Source organism: Sapajus apella, unplaced genomic scaffold (genome assembly GCF_009761245.1).
Source record: "Sapajus apella isolate SASKATOON/1434 unplaced genomic scaffold, GSC_monkey_1.0 scaffold131, whole genome shotgun sequence".
Taxonomy (NCBI): domain Eukaryota; kingdom Metazoa; phylum Chordata; class Mammalia; order Primates; family Cebidae; genus Sapajus; species Sapajus apella.
Genome location: NW_022437071.1, coordinates 1,489,669 through 1,507,954, shown reverse-complemented (window position 1 = coordinate 1,507,954; position 18,286 = coordinate 1,489,669).

Below are 18,286 nucleotides of genomic sequence, written 5' to 3'. Positions count from 1 at the left end.
CAGTTTACTCAAATTCTATGTATTCAGAAAAACAGAGTAGTTGATCAGTTTAGGAAGAAAGATAATTTCTGAGACCTTAGAATATTCTGTTAGTTTGATAGATGTGTTTTTGCATGCCTAAACCTTTGGTGCTGAAGGACCAGTTATTTATGCTTACACTGTGACTTAGGGTGTCTGCATGTTTTCCTCCTAAGGGACTGGAACCTCAGTAGCTGAATTCAGTCATGCAAGGACTAGATGCCTATTTGGCAGGCCCCTGTATCAGTCCATTCTTATGCTGCTAATAAAGACATACTCAAAACTGAGTAATTTGTAAGGGAAAGAGCTTTAACTGACTCACAGTTCAGCATGGCTGGAGAAGCCTCAGGAAACTTACAATCATGGCAGAAGGAGAAGCAAACAAATCCTTCTTCATATGGCGGCAGCAAGAAGTGTCAAGCAAAGAGAAAAAAGCCCCTTATAAAACCATTACCTCTTGTGAGAACTCACTCACTCTCTGAAGAACAGAAGCATGAAGGTTACCATCCCCATGATTCAATTACCTCTTACCAGGTCCCTCCCACCACACGTGAGATTATGGGACTGCAATTCAAGACGAGATTTGGTTGTGGATACAACCAGACCATATTATTTTATCCCTGGCTTCTCCAAAATTTCATATCCTCAAAATTTAGAGCACACTTGTGTCTTCCCAATAGTCCCCCAAAGTAGTAACTTATTTCAGCATTAACTCAAAAGTCCAAGTCCAAAATGACATCTGAGACATGAAAAATCTCTCCCATCTATGAGCCTGCAAAATCAAAAGCAAGCTCATCACTTCCTAGATACAACGTGGTTACAGGCGTTGGGTAAATATACCCATTTCAGATGGAAGTAATTGGCCAAAACAAAGGGGCTACAGGGCCCAAACAAGTCTAAAATGCAAGAGGGCAGTCATTAAACCTTAAAGTTCCAAAATAATCTTCTTTGATTCCACGTCTCATATCCAGGTCAGGCGAATGCTAGAAGTGGGTTCCCACGGTGTTGACCTTTGGCTCCCTCGTGGCTTTGCAGGGTACAGCCCCACTTTCAGATACTTTCACAGACTGGTGTAGAGCAACTGACACTTTTCCAGGCACACAGTTTAAGATGTTGTGAATCTACCATTCTGGGTTCTGGAAGATGGTGGCCCTCTTCTCAAAGCTCCATGAGGCCATGCCTCAGTGGGGACTCTGTCTGGGGTTATGACCCCATATTTCCCTTTTCCACTGTGGTTGCAGAGGTTCTCCATGAGGACTTCACCCCTGTAGCAAATTTCTGCATTGACATCCAGGCATTTCCATACCTCCTCTGAAATCTAGGTAGAGGCTTCCATCAATTCTTGACTTCTGTGTACTTACATGCTCCATGCCATGTGAAAGCTGAAAAGGCTTGGGATTTAAACCCTCTGAAGTGACAGTCTGAGTTGTACCTTTATCACTTTTAGCCATGGTTGGAGTGGCTGGGACATGGGGCACCAATCTCTAGGTTGCACACAACAGAGTTACTTATGCAAATTTCTACAGCAGCCTTGAATCTCTCCCCAGAAAGTGAATTTTCTTTACTATCCCATTGTCAGGCTGCAAATTTTTCAAACTTTTATGTTCTGTTTCCTCTTGAATGTTTTGCCACTTAGAAGTTTCTTCTGCCAAGTACCCTAAATTATCTCTCTCAACTTCAAAGTGTCACAGATAGCTAGAGCAGGAACAAAATGCCATCAGTCTCTTTGCACAGTAAGAGTGACCTTTACTCCAGTTCCCAACCAGTTCCTCATCTCTATCTGAGACCACCTCACTTTGGACTTCATTGTCCGTATCACTATCAGCATTGTGGTCCAAGCTAATCACTAAGTTTCTAGGAAGTTCTAGGAAGTTCCAAACTTTCCTGTATTTTCTTGTCTTCTTCTGAGCCCTCCAAACTGTTCCAACAATTATTTGTTTTAGGCTCATAAGTGGCATGTCAAAATGGAAAAGTGACCTCGGGTACAAGTTCAGTAACTGGCAGGCTTAATGATAGCAGAGGAAAAACTGTGTAGAAATACCACACTTATTGTCTAAGACATAGGCTCCTAATTATAGGACACTAGAGAGATTGACATCTACTTAGAAAAAGGAAGATATGATCACAGAAAATATATCACATAAAAAGTCTACAGTTTAAAATACATCAACAGTTATGGAAAAACAATAGCAGAAAATATGCAAATATTTATGTTAGTTATTTATGAATAAATGGCATTATAGGACAGTTTAACTTCTTTCTTTATACTTTTACATTTCCAAAATTTCACAGTGTGTGTATATGTATGTACATCTATAATAAAAAAAAAATAAATTTAGCAAATTACCTTGTAAATTTAGTGATGTGAATATTATTAGTCTTTCAAAAGCAATTAATATTAGTATAATTTGTATTGTTTAAAATACATCAGTAGATTAAATGTATTTGTAATTAAAAAAGACAAACATAATGCACACCTTAACCTTAATGTCATCTAAATAGAAGATCAAGTAAATGTATTATTGGAATAAATTATCTGATAATTTAGTGAATAAAATTATAGAAGTTACAGTTTTTCTGGAACTTAAAACAGTTTTAATTTAACAGGCTAGCCTTGAAACAAGAGTATTTTGAAAAATAATCCACGTGATATTGTAGTAATTAAAGCCAAAGACATTTTAAAAGTCCTTTTAATATTGATCCCAATATTTTCATTATAGATATGGTACAGCCATATACTGTATAAAGATGTGTTAGTTAATGATGGACTGCCTATATGACTGTGGTCTCATAAAGTTATAATGCTAGATTTTATTAGACCTTTTCTATGATTATATACACCATGGTAAATACCATTGTCTTACTACAACTGCCTACAATAGTCAGTTTATATACAGTTATAATGTACAGGGTTACAAACTAGGAAAAATAGGCTATATCATATAGCTTAGGAGTGCAGTAGGCTATATCATCTAGGTTTGTGTAAGTACACCCTATGATGTTCACACAGTGACAAAATCTGTCAACAATTCATTTCTTAAAACATATTCCCATCAGTAAGCACAGGATTTTTAAATGACTGCATTTTAAAAACGTTCTAAGTAGTATTTTAAAACCAGAAATGGTGATCAATAATGTTGATAAGGAATGAGAAAACAGCTAATACATTTAAGCAGTCTAATTTTTATCTCAATCAATGTATATGTTGTATAAATCATCTAAGTCACAGAGATAATCAGATTATCATATTTCATGTGAAATGTGAATAACTAATTTTTTATATATTCTTGTTTAATTATGCTCCAAATTTATTTGTAAGGAGTAAAGTTATTGTCAGAATATAAACATCATTTCAATATGCTTAAAATTCAATTAACTCCCTTTGGCAGAATCAATGAGACAATATTGATAAGACATGAGCATACAATAAGCAAATTCTTAAAAAATGAATTTTATTCTTCTTCAGTCAATATGGAACTAGCATGACTGACAGTGTATTGAAATTTTATATTTTATCACACTTTTAAAACTGTCGTCTCTGAAATAGTAGAGTTAAATATCTGCAATAAAATAAAAAAGACTACAGTTTACAGCATTCAGAGAAATATCATGTATTTTAATCTTAGCATTGTGAAATTCATTGAGAGCTCGTTTACCAAATGCCATTTACAATTTGTGAAGCAATTTGTAAACAATAGTGCCTGCTTACATAGTTAGTTCTGTGAAATTTTACTTCAGTAATATTTTATGGGGTATTTAGGAGATCATACATTCCTTTATCTATTTTGGTCACTATTTTCAAACTTCTATTTTTTTACCCTTCCATTTTCTGCAGATTGCCATTTGAGGACACCTTCTACATCTGAGAAAACATGCACTGGTCTTGCAGTATTTTTCTCCTCCAAAGAAAGGTCAGTAAGTTAACAACTACACTGTAAGAAGTGAGTTTATGGATAGTGTTAACCACCTTACTTTGTATGCTACAGTTATGAATGTAACAGTTCTTAGAGGTAAAAATTGTTTATGGCATGAAGGGGCCATTCATATTAGACAAACATGTGTAGATATTTTTTAAATTTGGGATTATTTATTACAAAGTTGTTACCAAGCTTGTTTTAAGTCAATCTCCAGAGATAATTACAAATGAGAAAATATTCAAATAATTTAAACATTTTTTTGCCTAACAAATAAATTTATTTAACATTTTAGATTATTTCCAAATCCACATTTCTAATAATTAAGAAAATTTAATGCAGTGACCTTCTAAGTATTTTTCCAGTATATTTTAAAGTGTGGACCCAATAAAGCAAATGCATAAGTGTTTTCAACATATAACATAATATTTGATTTTATTCTTTAAATATTGTAAGATTATATTTAAACAGGAAGAGTTTCATACACATTTAACATTAAGCATTTGTGAACAATTCTTGAAGGATATTATTGACTTTGCTTATGCTTAAGAAATAGTAAATGTAGAATATAAGAACAATTTAAAATAACTGGTAGGTTTAGTACAATAGGAATACATTTTAGTGGGTTATACTTTATTTACTGATTTATCTTTGAAGAATTGAACATAGTAATGTTTTTATTTTACGTATTTGTCTTTCATTTCTCAGGTTTGAGCCAAAGGACACTTGAGTTATCCAATCTTGCAGCACCTAATATGGACTATTGTTGGTACTAGGGGCATTGGGAACTTCAGATCTGATTAACACACAAGAGCTGCTACCATACAATAAACTAGGCAACTACTGGACAATAAGATGAGGCACATGTGTAAAACTTCCGCACTTAGCTTGGTGAAGAGTGGTTACACAGCCATTATTACAAAAATTACTTTTTTTCCACAAATAAAGACATCAGTTGTCTAGAGAGTGTATGCTGCCATTTGCTTTTATGATTTAAGAAGTGCTCAGTAGAGAATTTAATATAAACTTTTATTAAAAGGCAACTGTGATTTACTATCAAAAGGAACATAGACACTTCATTGAAAAAAGCAAGATTCTTAAACTTCCTTAGGGACAGTCCAGATGCATTATACTCTTTCAGAGTTCACGCTTTCTTTTCCAGGCCTTTCTCCATTTCCACCCTTCCCCTACTGGTAGGAGAGAGATTAGAGACATTACTTTTTTCATCCACAGTCAGATAATGTTGTTTTGTTGCAGTAACTTTTATTTGTCTTCTCAAATCTCACTAAGATTGTTTTCAAGCTTTCTCAAAGATAATTCCGTTATTTGCAACCTCCCAGATATTTTATCTAAACCTATCACATTTGTTTATTTGTTTGGTTCTAGCTATTCTGAAGCATAGATTTTGTTAGTATTTCAGTAACAATTTCTTAAACAAAATTTAATACAAAAATACATATTTAAAATATAAAATCAGCTTCTCAATATATTAAAGATTTTAGTTAATTCTAAACTTTATGTAAATGCTAAAATGAGTTTAATATGTATAGACATGTTTTCTTACGTTGCTGATTTTTTTGCAACATTTAGAAAATGAACAGGATAGTGCAGGACTTTTTTTCATACTTGTTAAGAATTTTATGCTATTAGCCTTCCTTTTCTGGTAATTTGTGTTCTACTATATTCATTAGGGGCCTTCTGGTACAACATATCTGAAAATGTTGTACAATTAATATAACAGTAACAACTTTTTATTTGAATCTCTAAGCAGAAAAGTGTGAAGAAAGTTCAGAGTCCAGAAACTATGGGACTTCACAAATTAAAAATGATTTTCAAATAATAGAATTGATGCTGCCTCTGGGTCATCATCTGTCAATATCTAAATGACCTAAAGCTTAAAAACAGATGGCAAATTTCAGACCATGCAGAATAGCAAACCTTATCAAAGAGTACACATAAAACCAGGATTAATAAACGTAAGTAAAATATAATTCTTCTACAGAGAAAATTAAATTCTTACTAATTTTTCTTTAACTTCTAAGTGTGTGTGTTACACACACTCACACAACTGCAATAATCTTAACTTTATGTGAATTTGAGGACCTGTTTTACACCATCAAAATGCTCCACAATGGCTATATAATTTAACTTTTAAAATTAGTGCTTAGTCATCATTTAGAAAACTAGCAAACAAAAAAATTAAAAATATTTTTAGAGAAAATTATTTTTAAAAATTTAATAATTTTAATTAGAATTGAACTTCCAAAACACCAGTCTCTGAAGCATAGGAAAAAAAAGTACTATGATTGATAGTAAAAATAAATACAGCAGAATCAGACCCACATGAACAGAAGGCACAAAAATAAAAGCAACATGCCTTAAAGTTCCCAGGAGAAATGGATTTGTGTCTGTGCACACATAAATACAGAAAAAATGTATTATATGGAATTAGTTCATGTGGTTATGGAGGCTGAGAAGTCTCAAGATGTGGAGTCAGAAAGCTGCAGAGCCAAAAGAACAAACAATATAGCTTTATCTGGATCTGATGCCCTGAGATTAAGGAGCGCTGAAAGTGTAAGTTTCAGTCTTTGTCTTAGTCTCAAGTCAAGACCAATGTCTCATCTCAAATACAGGCAAAGAGAGTGAATTCTTCCTTATCCAGCTATTGTCAGATTTAATTTAATCTATTGATGTCGAGGCCATCAATAGATTAAATGAGGCCTACCGATATTACTGTCTTTTGATTCAAATATTTTTCTTATTGAAAAACACCTTCACTACCAGGCGAGTCTTGCCAGCAGTGTGGAGGCTGCGAAAGGAGAGGCAGGGAAGGTTCTCCCCACAACAACCTCCCTGAACAGCATGCAGTGCTAAATGGGATCCAGAACCCCCAGGAGCAAGCAGCCTTAGGCAGCAACCCCTGCATGCTATTCTTCTAAGGAGCAGGAAAGAACAAGGTGAAGATAATTAACATCTGAAAGCTGGCACTGTCACCAAGGTTCAGAGAATTGTAAGCCGCCATGTGACTGTGCATATGGTGCAACACGTATAGTCCTAGCACAAAAACCTAAAAAAAGGAGAAAAAAATTTTTTTATTTTAAATTGTGATAAAATACTGACTGGGCTTGGTGGTTCATTCCTGTAATTCCAGCACTTTGGCAGGCTAAGGTGGCTGGATCCCTGAGGCAGGAGAATCGCTTGAACCCAAGAGGCTAAGGTTGCAATGAGCCAAGATTATACCACTGCACTCCAGCCTGGTCAACAGAGTGAGACTCTGTCTCATAAAACAAAAACAAACAAACAAAGATTTGGTAAAATACAATCAATATAAAATTTACTATGTTAATAAAAGTTATTTTAAATAAATAAATACATAAATAAATAAATAAATAAATAAATGGGATCAACCTAGGTTCTCATCAGTGATAGATTGTATAAAGAAAATTTGGTATGTATACACCATGGACTAGTATGCAGCCATGAAAAAGAACAAACTCATGTTCTTTTGCAGCAACATGGATGCATCTGAAGGACATAATCCTAAATAATTTAACACAGAAAACTAAGTACAAATTAACACACAAAACCAAATACTAGATGTTCACTTATAAGTGGAAGTTAAACATTGAGTACTCCTGAACATAAAGATGGCAGCAATAGAAACTGGACACTACTGGAAAGAGAAGGGAGGGAGGGGGACAAGGGTAGAAAAACTATCTATTTGGGTGCTATGCTCAGTACCTGGATGACAGGATCATTCATATCTCAAACCTGTAATGTAATATACATAGGTGACAAACCTGCACATGTAGTGCCTGAATCTAAAATAAAAGTTGAAGAAAATATAAAAATAAGAAATAAAAAAACCCAGGTTTCTTCAAAAGTTAAATTGTTTACATAGAAATAATTATAGATTCATGTACAGTTTTAAAAATTAAAAAAAAAATTTGCCATTTACTCATTACTTAGTTTTCCCCAATGGTTACATCTTGAAATGTATAGTACAGTATCACAAACAAAATAATGACACTGACACTGTCAAGAGCTGAGCCATCACCACAGGATCCCTCATGATGTATTTTATGATAACTCCTATTCCTCTACTCTAAAATCCTGGGAACCATTGGTCTGTTCTTTATTTCTGTGATTTTGCCATTTCAACTTGTGAATGGATTTATGTAGTGTATAACTTTTCAGAATTAACTTTTATGATTCTGCATAATTCTCCAAGATTCATCCAGATCGTTGTGTGTGTCAATAAACTTCTTTTCTTTTTTTAATTGCTGAATAGTATTTTCCTTTACGAATGTTTGACCACAGATCCATTGATGAACATCTGGGCTTATCCAGATTTTGGCAATAATGAGTAATGCTGATATAATTATTTATAAACAAGTTTTTCATGAACATTACTTTTTACTTGTAATATTAATGTTCAGGAGTGCAGCTACTGGATTGTATAGTGGTTGCATGTTTACTTTTAAAGCTCTTTCAACCACGTTGTTTTCAAGAACAGTTGTAGCATTTTACATTCCTATTAGCAATATATGAGTGATCCAGTTTCTCCATACCTTTCCTAACATTTGATATTGACACTTGTTCTCATTTTAGCCAGTGTGATAAGTAGGTAATGAATGTCATTCTGATTTTAATTTTCATTTCCCTAATAGTTAATAATATAGAACACATGTTTTGTGAGCTTATTTGCTAACTATAGATTCTCTAGTGAAATAACTAGTCTTTTATTTTTGCCCATTTTCTAATGAGAGTGTCTTCTTACTGTTAACGGTATTCTTTATCTATTCCAGACATTGGTTCTTTACTAAATATTTAAAAAATACTTTCTTGGGCCGGGCGCGGTGGCTCAAGCCTGTAATCTCAGCACTTTGGGAGGCCGAGGAAGGTGGATCACGAGGTCAAGAGATCGAGACCATCCTGGTCAACATGGTGAAACCCCGTCTCTACTAAAAATACAAAAAATTAGCTGGGCATGGTGGTGCGTGCCTGTAATCCCAGCTACTCAGGAGGCTGAGGCAGGAGAATTGCCTGAACCCAGGAGGCGGAGGTTGCTGTGAGCCGAGATCACGCCATTGCACTCCAGCCTGGGTAACATGAGTGAAACTCCGTCTCAAAAAAAAAAAAAAAGAAAAACTTTCTTTATCTTGTCTTTTCATTCTCTCTTAAAAATATCCTTGGTGGAATAAATTTTTAAAATTTTGATGAATTCCACTTTAAAATTTTATTTGTTGTGCTTTATTGCTTAGTATAAGAACTCTTTGCCTAACTATAGATCCCAATCTTTGCCTAACCATAGATCTCCCATATTTTCTATTTTCTTGAAAGGTTTTATAGTTTTGTGTTTTACATTTAAGTTCATGAACCATTTTGAGTTAATTTTAGTGTAAGGTATGAAGCTTAGGTTATATGAATTATATCCCATGCCCACCATTAAAATTATTTATAACAGGGATTATAACTCCCAATCAGGTGAGAGTAATACTAGATTAAGGTTAAAAAATTACTACATTAAGTAAGGCAAGAGAGAGAAATTGTTGAAAACAATTCTATAAAACAAAAGAAAGTGTTTAAAATGTCAGTTAAAATAATTCCAAGTATAACTAATCACAAGATAAGATAAAAAAACTTGCAAAAACTAACCAATGTGCCAGACACATGATTTTCACTACAATGCTAATTAAACCATATTAATAGATTAAAACATATGGCATATACATTATTAGAAATAAAAAAAGTCACCACCTATTCAAAAGCTTTCATTCAAATAAAACTATAGAAATTAAATGTTCATACTCCCATTCATGGATTAATGGGTTATGGGATTAATAGTTTATCAAGGGTATGAAACAGGTGGCTTTACAAGAGGAGTAAGAGGGACCTGAGCTAGCAGACAGCCTTGTCACTGTGTGATGCCCTGTCTCAACTCAGGACCTTGTAGTGATTCCCTGCTACCAAGAAGGCCCTCTCAAGATGCAGCCCTTGAATTTAGACTTCCCAGTCTCCATAAATGTAAGAAACAAATTCATTGTCTGAATAAATTATTCAGTATAGATATTCTGTGATAAGTAACAGAAAACAGAGTAAGTCAAGGTTATTCTTGAATCTTCACCGTGAGAATCTGACAGGATTTTTGAAAGTAAGGCATGAAAGTGAAGAATTTGTTATAAAATTATAACTGCCAGGTGTTTCTTTAGCCTTCAGCTACTCATCAGAATTACTATGTAAGTGTTCGCATCAGTTTATGACTCAAGTGGCGTGGACTACAAGTAAGCAAAGTTAAGCTAGAACGCATATGCACCTGCCTCTCCACATTTGTGAATTGCAATTTGCTCTGAAACAACAGTTCTCTGATGGGTACTATACAATTAATTAATTTTAAAGTTGTCCAAATTTTTCTTGTTGTAAGATATTGAGTGATAATTTTGAAGCTTTGTACATGCCAGGAATTAACTGAAAGCCAAAGATTAGCCTTTCCTTCACCAAAGAAATATATTATCTAAGATCTTATTCTCTAGATACAACTCATTTCCTAGGGAAAACATGTTAAACATGCTAAAAAAGGCTGAGAGAGAATACTCAGGCTCTCTGTAACTTATAATTATTGACAAAAAAAACAAAAACAAGCTTTTCCTTTATTTACACTATTTTAACACCAGGAATTTCAGAGCAATGGATTGGTTAGTCAGATTGTTTGTATTCTTCAATGAGGCTACATAACTTTGTAATTTTAATATAATTTTGTTTTAAAATATAATTACTATACGTTAACATTTATGATTAGTAATTATGGCAAGGTCCTGTAAGAGTATGACGTGTTTCAAAAAATTTAGATATATATCATGAAATATATGACATTTTATGGCATTTGTCTTTTATATATTAAAACGAGTCTTGCCCTGCCAATAAAATCTATTCATTTTATTATAGTCACTCAACTGTCAAATTTATTACTATATCCACCTGGCATGTGAATCTGCATTCTATGCATTCTCCTTTTATTGAACTGAATTTATGATCACTTTCAAAGCTCCATGAAATAAAACAAACAATTTCCAACAGGATTCACCAGCAGAGTAGGTGAGGATTTTGTTGATACTCTGCACAGGAGATTGAGCTTAAAATGACTTTTGAAGATTGTTATGAAACAGCCTATTTAGGGGCCTGATGCACCTAATTTAAGTACAAGATGGGATGTGGTAGCACTGTATGAATTTATTGTTGCTGCAAGTCAGTATTCTATATTAAAAATTCTATACTAAACTTATAACTGTAGGAGAAATTTTAGTCAATGCTTGACGTCGAGTGGCATTACTCAGCATTGTTAGATTATTGTTTGGAATTATATACAATTTTAAGATTGCCACTGCAAGTTGAACCTCACAAACTTTAAATCTGCATGTCATGACAATACATTAAAATGTCTTCAATAATGATGATTAAACTCTAGGTTCCATCCTTCCCTTGCCTTTAAGTGAAGAAAATTTTTCATTATCTAGATATAGTTGTCATCTCTTTACACAAATGACTGAATCTGAAAATAAGTCCATATCTACATCATTTTATAGAGTGTGTTACTTAAGAGTGTGTGTGCAAGCATATATGCAAATGAATGCATTTTGCACTGGTAAGTTTCATTTTAAAGCAAACCAAGTCTAACTCACAATGTTAACTGGAGAATCACTATGTAAAGAACTCTATCATGTAGCCATCCTGGTTGGCACTAATAAAAATCACCAAACTATCCAGTGGTAGTGACAATGTCTTTTCTTGCTTCAGGCACTGTCATTCACATTGCTAGGTTAAAGACAAAATAAATTGACATTGTTTAACAAATACACTGAGTACATTAAATGGACTGTGAATACTATTATGCTGTGCTTGTTTACAATCAGATAAGAGAAAACTGTAAAAACTTATGAAATAGTTATTGAATAGTTCTATATGTATAAAATAAACATATATTTAGTATTACAAATAAAATGATGCAATAACTAAATTATTCTTATTAAAAGTGTGTAAAATTAGTCTTTGGTGAAGTTTTATTCAACAAGTTATTTAAAAGAACACCTATAGAAATATCGCTCATCTTTCTGACATCCAATGTATATTTCTCTGCAGGGTAAAGAAGAAATAATGACTCTTTTTCCAGGTCATTTGATTAGGTGAAAATAAATTTACCTCTGATTAGTTTTTGGAGAACTTTCTATTCCAATGCACACACAAAAAATGCAATGATTTGTGCTCACATACCTACCTATTTTCTAATTTATTTCTGTCAACTATTAATTTCCTAGGCTTAAATGCAATGTTGCATATTTTATCTACTTTATATTGCATTCTTGTTGCAAAAACTTAGGAATTTTAGTTACCAAATGGGTATATAAACTTATTTAATAATTATACAAATGTGGCAGGTAGAGCCCTATGGATTTTTTTTTCCTTCATTAATATAACAATAGGGTAGGTAAGCTAATAAAACAGAACAAAAATAAAATATTAAAGGAAAATTACCAAAAATCAACTGAAAATTTTATACTAAATAACAAAATGCTGAAGCAATTTTCATTAAAATTGCAGTGAAATAAACATTTCTACTATACCAAATATTATTATCTTATTGAAGAAAGCTAAAGCTACTCTAATAAGAGATTATAATTAGTATACTTACAGTAATGTCCAAATCATCAGGATTTATAAGTGATATAATTGTATGTGACAAAAACAGTAATACTTTGTAAAATGACTAGAGTTACTAAGATAATTTATTAAGAAGGAGAAATAAAAACATATATATTAAAATCATTATAATATGTTGGTTCCAAAGAAAATGAAAAGTTATTCTCTGGAAAATTGAGAAAAAACCTATGAAAGACATTGGAATATACATATTGAATATATACTTGTTATATAAAATAAATCATATTAAAGATGTAAATCATGATGATATAAGGGAGAATTATACAATATTTACTTAAAAATTTGTTTTGATTTTACCTAATTTTTTAAAGCGTTAGTCTTTTGAATATTAACACAAAATAATATAACAATCAGTATAAATTGATTTATGTTTATCTGGCAAACTATTGTATAACTCCGAGGAATATTTTTATTCTATAGAAATAGTGTATTCTATTATATGGGTTAAAAACGTGTTTATTAAAAAAAACGCTAATGACTCGTGTCTGAAAATAATTAACAGGAAAGCTGGACTATGCACAAATTGTGGCATGCCTATATAAATGAAATCAAAAGAATATGGGAAAATACTGCAACAAAATAGCAATCAAATAGTTCACATTCCTAATGTGCTTTAAGGTTTTATATACTGATAGATTAAATATTCAAAAAAATAAGTGGAAAAATTATGAAAAGATATAAATACCAAAAATATAGTATATATTTTGATAATAATAAGAATTTCAAGTTAAATTATTGTGATATATCACTATTGTCCATTAGATGGCAAAATATTTACAAAGAAAAATAATTTCTACTATTAGGTACAAGGCAGATTATTCTAATGCACAAAAAGTTTGACTAATCTCTTCAAGATTTTAGAAGGGAAATATGAAATAATATATTCAAAATGAAAAATATATTTACCTTTCAACATTTCGTTTTAAGTACCATGCTGCTCTAAAAACACTTGCAGTAAAAAGATTTGTCACATAAAGACTATAGAAACATGTTTGTAAGTTTGCTATTTTGTTAGCAAAAACAGGAGACCTGACATCTCAATAATAGAGAAGATTTTGGTAAACTGTGTGGTGTTTGTAACATGCTAATTTGGAGCTCTTAATCACATCTTGCCTAGAAAGACTTTCAGAATGCATTGTTAAGTTAAAACAACAACAATAACTACAACAAAACCAGAATAAATGTGTAGTATATTCTCATTTTAAAAATATCAAGCTATTTGATAGCATCACTCACAAAAACATAGCTGTACAATTTTATCTTCTGGATCAGTGTGCAAACAGAGCAAATATAAAAATGTAGTGGAAAACTTAAAAGGCCTCTCTCATTAATACTCTTAGGAAATACATAAATTATGCAAGCATTCTTATTACTACATCTTAATTAAATACAACCTCATAACAGAAAGATTGACTAATATGGCTCATATTATGAGATAAAAGGTTTCACACATACTAAACGAGATGTTTCTATCTCTTTATATTTTCATTTTTCCCCAATTTTATTGAGATATAATTAACAAATTGAAATTGTGTGTTTATGATGTATACTATTATGTTTTGATACATGTATATGTTCTAAGATGATTACTTCAATCAAGCTAGTTAACATGTCCGTCTCTCACATAATTCCATTTTGCGTGTGTGTGATGAGAGCATTTAAGATTTTTGCTTTCTTAGCAAATTACAATCATGCAATTTAGTCACAAAGCTGTACATTAGACCTTCAGAATTATTTATTCTGCCCAACTGAAACTTTGTATCCTTTGACCACCATCTCCCTTAAAATTAAAGTTGAGCAAATTTTCCACTTGATGGGTGCCAAGACTATTGCTCCCAGGTCAGCTGCAGACAAGAACAGAGCTTTCAATGGAAATTTTAAACAATGAGATAATGATCCTGAAGCATTTCTTTGAAGAATTATAACAGGGGATGAAACATGGATTTATCAGTAAAATCCTGGTGACAAAGCATAATCAAAGCAATGCTACCAAAAGGTGATAGTGGTCTAGTCAACAAAAGTGGACTGGTCAGGAGCAAAATCATGACAAATTCCCCTTGCAGATGCTTAAGGCAATTTGCTTGTTGACTCACTGGAAGGCCAAAGAACAGTAACATCTGCCTATTATGAGAGTGTTTTGAGAAAGTTGATAGAGGCTTTACCACAAAAAGATGCCTGGAGAATCTTCACCTGAGAGTCCTTTTCCATTGTGATAGTCTTGTGCTCATTTCTTTCATCAAATAGGGCGATTTTATGTGAGTTTTGATAATAAATCATTAGGCATCTACCGTATAAATCTGATATGTCTCCTTCTGCCTTTTGTTTCCTAATCTTCAACCATATTTAAATATATTTTTCCAATTAATAGTATAAAAGAGAGTGCATTGACATGGTTAAATTCCCAGGAACCTCAGTTCTTTAGGGATGGACTAAATGGCTGGTATCATTACTTACAAAGGCATCGTGAAATTGATGGAGATTATGTTGAGAAATAATGTGTATATTTTATTTTTTTCTTGTTTAATTCCATTTTTCCACACTTTTTGATGTCCCCTTGTGTGTGTGTGTGTGTATGTACTGGTGTGTGTGTGTGTATGTACTGGTGTGTGTGTGTGTGTGTGCATGTGCATGTGTGTGTGTGTGGAAAATCTCCTATTGGTTCTGTTTCTCTAGAGAACCCCAATGAACATACTCCATTGGATCCCTCAAAAAGGAGGTAATCCTGTGATACTTTGATAATAACCCAGTAATACTAACTGTGTGGTAAGTTATTATAGCAGCAACTGGAAAGTAATAACAGCTTTTGTACCAGGAAGTGGAATGATGCTGTAGCAATTACCTATAAATGTGTAATAATATGTGGATAGGCACGGTGGTTCACACCTGTAACCCCAGCACTTTGGGAGGCCCTGGCAGGCAGATCACTTGAGATGAGGAGTTTGAGATCAGCCTGACCAACACGGCAAAACTCCGTTTCTACTAAAAATTCAAAAATTAATTGGGCATGGTGACATGCACCTGTAGTCCCAGTGACTCAGGAGACTGAGGCAGAAGAGTTGCTTTAACCTGGGAGGCAGAGGTTGCAGTGAGCTGAGATCCTGCCACTGCACTCTAATCTGGGTCATAAAGCGAGACTGTATCTCAATAAACAAATAAAAATATATATGTAACAAATACCTGTGAATTTGTTACATGACTTGGGGAGAAGAACTTTCTTGATGTGATTAAGTTAAGGATATTATAATGAAAAGTAATCCTGGATTACCCGAGCAGGTCTCATATAATCAAGAGTCTTTTAAAAGTGGAAGAGGAAGTCAGGTAGAGAACCAGATTGATGGTGGTGTGAAAAGGACTCACTCCGAAGTGACTGGCTTTGAAGATGAATGAAAGGGACTTGAGTCAAAGAAATTAGCCGGTTTCTAGAAAATGGGGAAAAAAAAAAAAAAAAAAAAAAAAACAACCAGAAAATACATTATCCTCTAGGGCTTCCGGAGAGGAGCACAGCCATGCCAACACCTAACCTTAGCCCACCTACATTCAAGACAAGACTTCTGACCTTCAGAACTACAATAGATTAAATCTGTGTTGTTTTAAGCCATTAAATTAATGACAGCATTAGTAGGGAACAAATATAATTCCTTAATATTATAAAATATAGTGAGAAAGAATAAATTATTCAAAAATATATTTGAAATTCTAAGATGTACATTGTCACTAACAAAAATTGTTTCTAATGTTTTGTCATTTTGTCACAGTGTTTTTAATAAACATAGGTTTTTAATTAAGGGATTTTTAAATATATTTATAATACCTTCTATATTCATTAATTTTAGACATTTTATATCATAGTAACAGTATAAACGACATTTCTATTTTGGTATTTTTAGATTTAGTGTATAGATACAACATTATCATAACTTTTTATAGATATTCATTCACATAATATACTTCTGTTTTTTTTTCAGTTATAACTTAGTAATTTCTCCTAAATTTACTCTATCCTGTACTTGAATTTAAATTTGTTCTCCCTATAGAAACATGGCTTTGATTTTACTTAATCGTGAAATATATTTCCACCACTGATTCTGTTTATTCCTGATAAAAGAAGCAGCTTTCAGTAACAGAATTTAAACATGTTAATAAATGTTTCTATATTTTCTTATTGTGAAAAAAGATTCACATTAAGAGATTGGTGTTTCACATAGCCTACATAATATTAAAAATACATACTATCTGTTCGATGCAGACTCATACTGTTAAATTGAGTATGTTATAAACAAATATATTGTTCTGCTGACTATGTTAATGTTTATGAAAAGTTAAAGGGGTACCTTACATTTGAGTAAAGCATGAAATCTGTTACAGCATACGTGGTGCTCTTCATGCTTAATGAGATATACCACACACAAGCTACTGATAGTGATATTTTTGTCAGATAAATAATCATTTATTTTCATTTTAATTATTTTAAATAATACATTTAGTGTATTTAATATATTTTAATTATACACAAAATTATGTATTGTTTATCTTGTTAATTAAAATTTTAATTTAAGCATTATCATGAATCTTTTATTAAAACCTGTAATTATGAATAACTTCCACATTACCTTGCCATATTAACTAAAAGATCTGGGTTATGGTATTATAATATAGGAGGGTATTAAATTAATAACTGTCTAATGGCATAGATCATGCATATACTATAGTAATAGATGAAATACTATATGGCATAAATCATACATATAGCATTTTCTCCTTCCATCTCTTAAATTTATCAAAATGTTTTATACATAGTGGTGTGTGGGAGAATACTGGTTGTGTGGGACAACAATCAATCTCCTATGATACTAGAAACTGATAATTTTGGTTAATACAAGGAAATTGTAAGGAAGTTTGATGCTCTATGAAGACATGGGTCAAATACTTTGAAGCCTACTAAAGATTGAAAAGTAAAGTAGAAAAGGATAGAGACAGACCTCTTCCACTTCTGCACTCAAAACAGGAAATTTCCTGATAAAGCACTAAATTAATCTGTGACATAAGCTAAGTTATTGCTCTTTTTATAGTTTAGAATGATAGTAAGTGGCACGAGATGGAAAAAAATTTGACACCATAGTTAAGGAATGGGAAGGACCAAGCATTAGAAGTCTAGTTAATACGCCCTTCAAGCATGAGTGGAGCAATCACCATAAGATTATGAAATGGAAACATGGCGAACCTTATGGGATGTCACTGTTGAGATTTTTATTAATGCTTACCTGTAGAACAAACTTCACTAAAATTTTCTTGGGATATAATTTCTTATCATTTGTCTTAGTTATTATTTTATGGATAAGAAAGTGATTTCGTATATGTATTTATATATAATCTTATTTTGACACTCAGGAGCCATTTTGTGTTTATTTAACTTGTGATAGATTTTAAATCTTCACTTCATAAATGTCACACATGAATGTGTATTTAGCATACATACACTGCTTAGATTGTAGCATAACAAACATCTACCATGTTAAGATGGGGAGAAAGGCAGCAAACCACATTGCCATGTGTGTACCTATGCAACAATCTTGCATGTTCCTCACATGTACCCTGAAACCTGAAACACAATAAAAAAAAAATATATATATATCTTTATA